The 9727-nt window shown below is 39.6% G+C and overlaps 1 non-coding gene across 1 annotated transcript; it reads right to left on the bottom strand.

Annotated features, from left to right (window-relative positions):
* Positions 1 to 2979: 2979 nt before the first annotated feature.
* LOC126004968 (small nucleolar RNA SNORA70) lies at positions 2980 to 3116 on the bottom strand. The gene has a single exon (XR_007494166.1). It is a non-coding gene; the product is annotated as a small nucleolar RNA SNORA70 (small nucleolar RNA).
* Positions 3117 to 9727: the final 6611 nt, after the last annotated feature.

Here is a 9727-nt window from a genome sequence, read left to right as displayed (position 1 = left end):
AGGGTATATCCCCAGGAGTGGTACAGAGGGATCATATGGGAGCTCAATTTCCAGTTTTTGAGAAATCTCCATATATTTTTTTCCATAAAGGCTGGACTAGATGGCATTCCCACCAGCAGTGAATAAGAGTTTGAACCATCTTTATTTTTGCGCTTTCTCAAATGTAAGCATCACATTTTTATGGACTGTCATCAAGATGTATTCATGTACCCTGACTTCTCTGAGATAGAAACCAAAAGGTCAATTGCCAAATTCTACAGAAGGACATCACTCTAGATTAGAGAATTGGCTTGGGAAGTGAGTGACTGAGATTATTTTACTCAAGCTTTTTTAATTTTATAGTCAAGGAATATCAGATATATAGGGTTGGGCATTTTCAGAGAACCTTTAGTATATTTGTATGGAAAAGTAATGATGCTTGAAAGATATTTGATTTCCCATCCAAAGCCAACTGTTTCCTCTGCCTTTTCCTAGAATGGTAAAAGACTCTGTGATTTCAATTATTTCAGTTAGAAGTTAAAAGTCAAGTTAAGTTCTCACTTTCATTGCCAACCCATCCACAGTCCTACTTATTCTCTTGGCATTTATCCTCTTTCCTCTCTGGCCCTCTATCTTTTTTTTTCCCCAGCTCATCATCTTCTAGTAACTGAAACAATGCTAAAATTTCCTTTCATTTCTGCCTGCTTCCAACACATTCATCAAAATCTTCTCAAAAGTTACTATCTTGAAAGGTACTTGGAGCCAACAAAGATCCATGGGGATAGCATGTCACAGGTTCAGAATAGCTATGTTGACAGCACATCTGAACAACAGGAAGGACCCTGGGGGCTGTATGGAGTTAATGTAGCATGAAGTTTTAAAGCTAAGGGAGAGAGGCAGATATTTAGGCCATAAGACTGTTCTGGGATTAAATCTGTGATGGAAGTAAATTGTGTCTTGCTGGACACACCAATGTGTTATCATGCTTAACTTAGGTTCCTCTCACCAGTGTGTCACTCATGACTTAGAAGAATTTAGGCATATCTCTGAACTCTCCAGGGTTTTAGAATGGACTATTGGATAATGATTACAGTAGTTTCTTTTATTTTTTGGGGGGGGGGAAATTATGTCATTTACTTAAATTTAGGGAACAAGGTTACAGTAGTTTCTTTTAGCTCAGCCTGTATCAACCCATGATCCAGGAAATATTATAGGGCTGCCTCTTACCATACTTCACACACTAATGTTCTTTACATTTCTGGAGGTACTGACTACTCTAATGTCTACTTATGAAGTAAGGTGAAAGTGGTCATTGATAGACAACTATCAGTGAGAGACATGGAGAAACTGAACAAGGTAAGGGCAGTCTCAGGAGTTGTAAGTTCCAGAGATGTTGGGAAACAGAGATTCAAATGGATTGACAAATGGATTGACAGGGCTGTTGGAAAATATGTAGAGAAAATAATGACTTCCATATGCCCTCTCTGCATCTACCCAAGCATAAAAGACCAGAGTTTTGCTACTGAGAAGTTGAACAACCAAAAATCTAGACTTGCAGGTATCAGACATGGCTGAACTCAGGACAGCAGTATGAAAATATGGTGATAAACCCAAATGGCAAGAACCCAAGTTCCCTTCTCTTTTGCGAACTCAAGTATATTCACAGCCAGAGGCATTGGCTGCATTCCCAGATGCAGGCACTTAGGGTCCTTCAAAGGCAGGTGTCAACTAACTCACTGTACAAGGAAGGTCATGAATCAAAAATAATACTCCCCACTGCCATATGCACATATATACTGCTTTTAATAAGCATTTATTTTTGCCACATGCTCAAAAAAAGCAACCAGGGTTGACCAACAATTTCCCAAAACTTCTCTCAATATAAGACAATTAAAAATTGATAAAGGGTGGTATACATTAGATGATCAAAACCCATCTACAAACACATGGTTTTTGTAACCATGCCTAAAAAATGGTTTTTAAAAAGTCTAAGAACTCAGAATGAAATGACAATAAAGAGAAGAAAAACTTTTTTAAAGGAGCAAGATTTATTGTAGTAGGTAGGATGGGGTGGTGACCAGAGATCAGGAGCCCACACCAAGACTCTCAGGAGTGAAGTGCATGCTTTTGTCCAGAGGCCCACAATTTGGGATGTATTTGATCCCACAATCATCTGGGATGAGACACTTCTCAGCCACCATGTCCTCAAACTCATCTGCATTAAACTTGGTAAAGCCCAACTTCTTGGAGATGTGGATCTTCTGGCAACCAGGAAACTTGAACTGTGTCCAACACAGAGCCTCAATTGCGTGTTCCTTGTTCTGCAGTTTGGTGTGGATGGACATGATAACTTGTCCTATGCGGACTCTGGCTACCGTGCCCTGAGACTTTCCGAAGGCCCCATGCACACCTGTTTGGAGCCTGAAATTGGGGTCAATGAAAGCCTATAGGAACATCCAATAAAGACTGTCTCTGTTCAACTTGATCTATGCTTTCTTTGAGTTCTGTGAACATCCTTCATATTTCTTCTCTAAACTCCATATCTTAGAGACTAACTAGGTGGTTGGCCGTTTTCAGGTCATTAGAGTTGCCATCTTCATTCCCTATGCCTGGTGCTGGCCTGCATTGTTTCCCCATTGTCACACTTGTATTGTGTGTTTTTCTATGTGTTGTGGTATTCATTGGCTAAATGATGTGCGTAACCACTTAGCGAAAGGGTTCCTCTGGCTCCACCCTTTGTGGGCGTTTGACTCACCTCCAAAGAAGGGGAGGCCTCCAGTGATGAAGCCACACTGGATCAAGTCTTAGGTCCAAGCAGGCAGAGCAGGCAGAGAGGACAGTAGAAAGAGGTCTGCTGACTTCAGAGACACAGTATAGTTCAGCTGGCTCCACCCTTTGTGGGCGGATCGACTCACCTCCAAGGAAGGGGAGCCCTCTGGCGATGAAGCCACACCAGATCAAGTCTTAGGCCCAAGCAGGCAGAGCAGGCAGAGAGGACCAGACTGTCTCCAAAGTCCCTTATTACAGCCCATACAAGCCAGAGGCTGCGTGCACTACCAAGGAGGCTGCTTGCTGTCTGCAACCATTGCACACCAGGTCCCACAGGGCTGAGAGCGCATCAGCTTAATTGGATGCACAAGGGAAGAAAATTTTTTAAAGTTATATTTGTCTCTTTATAATTTCATGAAACAAAACAAGTGGATTTATCCTTCATTAGAAAATAGTAGAACTCTGCTAATTAAAAGTGAACAGTGGGAGGATAAATTATCTTCCAGTATGTAGACCAGCAAAAGATATAAGAGAAAAACAATAAAAAATCGTTATAGTAGGGTCTAACAAAAAAATAAAAGGCATTTCAGAAATTTGTTAGAGAATAAAATATCATAAAAAGAAAATGTAGAAAAGAAACTAATCAGACAAATGATGCAAAGTTTATTAGTTTAAAATGAGGGTTTCTTGTTGAAAGGACACAATATATGAATTAGAAATAAATAAGAAAAAAACTGGAAATAAAATGAAATATGTGGAGAGTAAACTATATGTTTCTCAAAAAGCACTAGATCAGTGAAGAATCAAAAGCAGAAATTTAAAAGTAAGTTGGAGTGATGGCACAGAGGGTAGGGTGTTTACCTTGCATGCAGCCAACTTGGGTCCGACACAGGTTTGATCCCTTGCAGGAGATACCCTACCAGGAGTGATTTCTGAATGGAGAGCCAGGAGTAAGCCCTGAGCACCATCAGGTGTGGGCCCAAAATAAAACAGAACAAAAAAGAAATTTAAAAATACCAGGAGACAAAAAAAATAAAGGTACATTATCAAAATATATGAGATACCACAAAGGAAAAATGATAAAGGCCTTTATAAAGAAACAGCAAAAAAAATTTACAAATAAACAATTTAATCTTACATAAAACTACTGGGCAAACAAAAAATAAAACCAAAAACTTAGTAGAAAGAGGTTTAAATAAATGAAATAGTAGAAACAACATAAAGATGAATGAAATTAAAATGAAATTAAAAACTTTATTAAAGATACACTCAGTAAATCTCTAAGTCGACACATATAAAAGAGAAACAAATAGAGTAAATTCTATTCTAACAAATCGAAACAGAAATAAAGAAGCAGATTATAACAGATGCTGTATAAGTGGAAAGATTGTATTAAATGAGTATGAAGAACTCTAGGCTATAAAAGATTTGCAACCTCACACATTGTAAGTCTCTTTCCTGCTCACTTTTATGTTTGATGTATTTAGTCATTTGTTGACTCACTTATACAAATAAAACTGTTGCCTTTTCATATCTGCTTAGATTTTCCTCTTACTTTTTAACCATCTTTTCCTCAATATTTATTTCTGTTTTATCTTATTTATGTTTATTCTGTCTTAACATTTATGTCTTATATGGCATGCACAAAATATATCCTTCTATTTGAATGGAATCAACAAGTGTTTATTTTATCCTTTTGACATTTTGGTATTTTTTAAAATTAAATTTTGTGTTTGCTTTGTAGCCATAAACAAAAAATTGGTGGTGCATGGGGACAATTCCTTGCTTATTCTTAGGGGTGTCATTTCCAGCAGCAGTTGGAGGACCATGAGGTACCAGGGATCATACTCAATTTTCTGCATGCAAGCATGCTCTCCAGATTGAATTATTTCTCTGCCCCTCCCCCCAATAATCTGAAACTTTTTTGCTTGTTTCACATCACATCCTACAATGCTTAAGGCTTACTTCTGGCTCTGTGTTCAGGGAACCACATGGTAGTGCCAAAGATCAAATCTGGGTATGTGACATGCAAGACAAATGCACTGTCTCTGTATTATCTCTCCAGCCCTATAATTTGACTTTTTAAAGCGCTTATATACATAATGCTTTTTGGTAGAGAGGAGAAAGGAAAGCAAGAAGATACATACATATACTTTTGTCTTTCTTAGACATGTTGAACTCTTAATAAAATGATGTTTATAAAAATTTAGATAAACTGTTAAAATGTTTATGAAAAATTAAGCAACATATATTACTGCAATCCATGTTTAGAATACTTACATCAGACAAAAGTAAACACAGTAAAACATCAAAACAGTAGGAACATTAGTAATTATGTTATTTTATATTTACTATTAAATTAATGCTTATATTGTATAAATTGTATTAAATTTTATTTCTATATTATGAATATACATGTTACACAAAATATACACTATATGTGTTATATATAACATATATGTTACATATGTGTTTATATTTACATCTCTTTTACAAACACGTATTGAACTTGTATTACCTTTATAAAATTTTTGTTTCGGCCACACCCTGAAGTATTCAGGGCTTACTCATGGTTCTGTTCTCAGGGATTATTCCTGGCCAGACTCTGGGGATCATATGTGATCCTGGATGGGCTGCCTGGAAGGCAAGTACCCTACCTATTATAGTATGTCTCTGACCCTGGACATGTATTGCTTTTATCTTTTTTTAATGTTTAAAATATTTTTAATAATATATTTAAGCACCATGATTACAAACATGTTTGTAGATGGAGTTTAGTTATAAGAAAAGAATACCCCTTTCACCAGTGTAACCTTCACACCACCAATGCCCTTATCTCCCTCCTCCTCCACCCCCTGCCTGTATTAGAGATAGGCATTCTATTTCTCTCACTCACTACCATTGTCACGATAGTTGTTAGGGTAGTTATTTTTCTAATTGCACTCACAACTCTGTGGCAAGCTTCATATTTTGGGCTGGTCCTTCCAGCCCTCATCTCTATTGCCACTAGGTGTTATTACAATAATGTCTTTTATTTTTCTTAAATCCTATAGGTAAGTGAGACTATTCTGAGTCTATCTCTTTCCCTCTGACTTATGAGAAGTATAAGAGCTTGGAAGCATAACTTCCAAGAAAAATAATTTGTATCACTGAAACTAAGTAATGTGTATCTGTATTTAGATATACCCAAATTACAAACCTCCTTTAATGTATTTAGATAATTTTATTTCTGAGCACCAAGTCCAAACAGAATTTTTAAAAATTAGTGAAGAGTGAAATAATCATAGTATCTTTCTGTCTTACAGAGTTATTGTGGATTTCAAGTTATGTTTCATAGTCTCCAGCTTATTCCAAGTGGTTCAGGAGTCATTTTCCTATTACTTTTCAATGACTTTATAAAGATTTTTATTACATTTTTTTCAGGTTACATAGCAGTCATAATTAACAAGCCAGCTGTCAGTCAAGCCAGAATACATTGGATCCAAAGTCCACAGAGCTTGTTGGCATGTCTGCCTGAAAGCAAGATAATGCCAGGCAAGTGGGAGCCTATAGATATTCATGGCAGAATGGGGACATTGACCCACACTACTTGACAGAAACATTAAAACTCATAGAAACTAGAAACATTCTTCTGGAATTTATTTTCCCTAAGGTAACCAGCCTTCAGGCCGGGAGAATTGCTGAAAGTTCTGAGAAGTCTCATCTTTTGTATTCTTTTCTTGTATTATAGAAAAACCTGCATGGCTTTTCCTCCTGTCCAGTAAATTGGTTGTATAGGACTGTGGATGGATGTACATGTTCTTCCTAAAGCTTTTGAGATTTCCCAGGGCTCAAGTTCTTGTCAGTTCTTAAACCCGCATCCTCTTTACTGGTTCTTTCCTTATTATTCTGCTCTCTTCTGTAGGGCTGGACCAAAACCGACACAGCTCGGTGAAGGATTGCTTTGATCCAAGGCTGCATTTAGCAGAGCAGATTTACTGTACACAGTAAACTGGTACCTGGACGCTCTTTATAACCAATACCACACAGAACCACAGGATGGCTCTGTAGCTACAGCAAAGGTTTTGCCAATACCAAGACTTTCTTTTAGAGAAAATTTCAGGGGCAGCAAACCTTTGCTTTCCCATGTATTGAGCTACCGAGAGGCATGAGACTTATGGATCATGCCTTTGTTCTTTAAGTTTCCTGAATTTATTACAAGATAACATTAATGTGTTTAATGTGTTAAGAAATAGGATACAGTACTACATAAAATTAGATTTGTAAACCAATCTCTTTTTTGAAATGGTTATTTAAACATTCTCCTCCCCACTTTTTTTCCTTATAAATTTTGTTTAAATGGGGGAGGATAAGCTATGCTTAATAGCACAGAACAATTGTTGTCCTATAGATATCCCAGAAGACATTGTGCACTGCATTTTCTAACATGGATTGGTTTCTGCTATTAATAGGCAAAAAGCAGACAGTTGCTAGTAGCCTGGTTCAATTGCAAACAATTCAAGGTCCCAAGGGCCAAGGCAATTTGTTGGGGTTCAGTAGATTTTCATTTTCACTCATGGCAAAGTGTTTTCCTGGACAAACTAAGTACAGCACTCTGGCAACATAAGCAATTGTGTTTTGTGGCAGGGGGGAATAGGGTATTCTTGACAGAGAACACTTCTTCAAACTTGGCGATGATTTCTCTGTTTGCTTTGTCTTGGTGTCACTCCCCTTGGTGCTTAGGGGCTACTCTAACCTTAAGGTTTTAGGGAAGCTTTCAGTAGTGAAGTTCAGCACCCTTCTATGCTGGGGACTGAGCTCCAGTCTCCTGCATGGAGAACATGCACTTCAGCCTTTTGAGACATCTCTCTAGCCTTCAGCACAAAGAGCTTAGTTTACCTTCTCTCAGTCTAGGAGCATTTGCAGAACATGAAGCAAGCTTCCTCTCCCTGGCCAGGTGCTATATCTCAGCAGCTCCTCAAAGCTGACCCAGACCCAGGAACCTGTGAGGAGTCCCCTCAGTTATTCTGATGTAAGGATTGATGTCTAGGGTAGGGACCAAAATGCTGTTTGAAAGCTCTTATGCTTACCTCTAGTCATTGTGACATATAGGACTACCTGGACAGAAGAAACCAGAGTAGGGAACAGAGCTTAGCATCATGAGCACTCCAGAAAGAAAGAACAGAGAAGTGCAAGGATTTGCATGCAGTAGTGTCTGGGGTCATTTAAGACATAAATTTCTGAAGGGGATGTTGAACATTCAGCAAATCTAAAGGGGACAAGCGGGGGCAGAGAGACTGAGTGGATGCCCTGGCTGTCAGGAAAAGCTGCCCCCCCCCTCAGGTGAACTGCTGCTCTCAGTCTGGCCAGGCTCTGTTAGGAACTGTCACCTACTTCCTACTGATGGAGATAGGGTCCCTGGGAAAGTCTCTGTCCTGAATTACAGAGGAAGTCAGACTGAAGATGAGACTTCTGCACCATAGAAAGCAAGACAAGACATAGGGAACAGCAAAGATGGCCACAGTACACCATGGGTAGTGGAGGGGTGTTAGGCTCTGGCATGCCCAGACTCTGCAGTACAAACCATGCTGGAGGCAGAAAGCTCCATAAAGTCTCCCCTTATCTGTGTGCCAGCATCATCACACCTCTTTGTACAGGGACAATCTTCTACTGAGCAATCCTGCTCCCGAGCATTTGTCCTATTTCCCTTGGATTCTGCAGTCCTGTAAATTCTCTGTAGTTACATACTAGGTTAGGACATTTCCCACGTACACATCTCTGATAACTTTTGTTTAGTCATCCAGCTTCAGAAGGATCTGAAGGTCTGGGGAAATAATTTCAATTTCATGACACAGCTTGGAAACCAATGATTTTGGGTATACTGTAGGATATTCCAGAATATCCAGAAAGTGTATTAGAGTTGGCTGTGCTGTACCTCCCAAGGTTCTGATTCATTTGCTCAGGGACAGAGCCCATGAAGGTACACTTCTGACTAACAGTCAGGAGATGCTGACAGTGCATCAGGCCCACTCTTGGGATGTGCTGATAGGAGGCAGTTACTAGTCTTGACTGTACATTCCAGTCACCTGGGGAGCTTTGTAACTAGAGAAACCCACTTTCCACCCTGGGCAAATTAACTAACAGTCTCTTGAGACAGGGGCTTTCATATGCCTTTAAAGCTCCCAGGTGACTTTGGGGAGCAGGCAGGAAGATTTATAGCTCTAAGAATCTTGACCCTACGTCTGTTCTTTAGTCCTTGCTTGGCAAAGCAGAATTAAATCTCATAGCAGTCCATCCAGCCTTTCCACTTGGAAATCTGGGCTGCTGAATACACACAATCACGCTGATGTGAGCACGTTCCTGTCTCTGTTGAACGGTCAGGAATCCTCAGCACTTCTTTGAAGGGGCTGTCCTGGCTCCTTGACAGCAGTTTCTGTTCTTCCAGCTGCTTTTAGTCTTTGCCTTTGGTATAATTTCTGTTGCAGGGATGTCCCAATGAAAGCTCATGGCAGATGCTAGCAGGCTTTTTCAAGTTCAGGACCCTTTGGAGACAAGTGGATGCTTGACCATTTGCTCTGTGGCTGATTTGGCTATTCAAGGATTGTCTACTGTAGGCTTAGGGTGCATTTGGTGAAGACATCACTTTGGGCTGGTGTTTGACAGACTTAGGCAGATGATTGACAGTTGTAGACATACTTAGAAGGCTTGTTCAATGCAATCACACAGACACATACAGAGAACAACACTGAATGGGGTGTAATGGCCAGTGAGCCTTATTATAATGAGAAGCTAAAGAGACACGGGGAGGGCAAATTGGAGTGGGACTGCTGATACTGCTTAGGGCTCAAAGGCTTGATGCCCCTTGTGCTCCTCTCCAAACAGATGTCTCTTGGGGCAGCCCTAAATGATCCCCTAATCCTCAACCTGCATCACATGAAGTTCCCATTCTGGGCTCAAAAGTGAAAACCCTACCTGCATTGGACCTCTCACAGGCTGAGAA

The sequence above is a fragment of the Suncus etruscus genome, chromosome 3 (genome assembly GCF_024139225.1).
Source record: "Suncus etruscus isolate mSunEtr1 chromosome 3, mSunEtr1.pri.cur, whole genome shotgun sequence".
Classification (NCBI taxonomy): domain Eukaryota; kingdom Metazoa; phylum Chordata; class Mammalia; order Eulipotyphla; family Soricidae; genus Suncus; species Suncus etruscus.
This window is presented reverse-complemented; position numbering and strand designations above follow the sequence as displayed.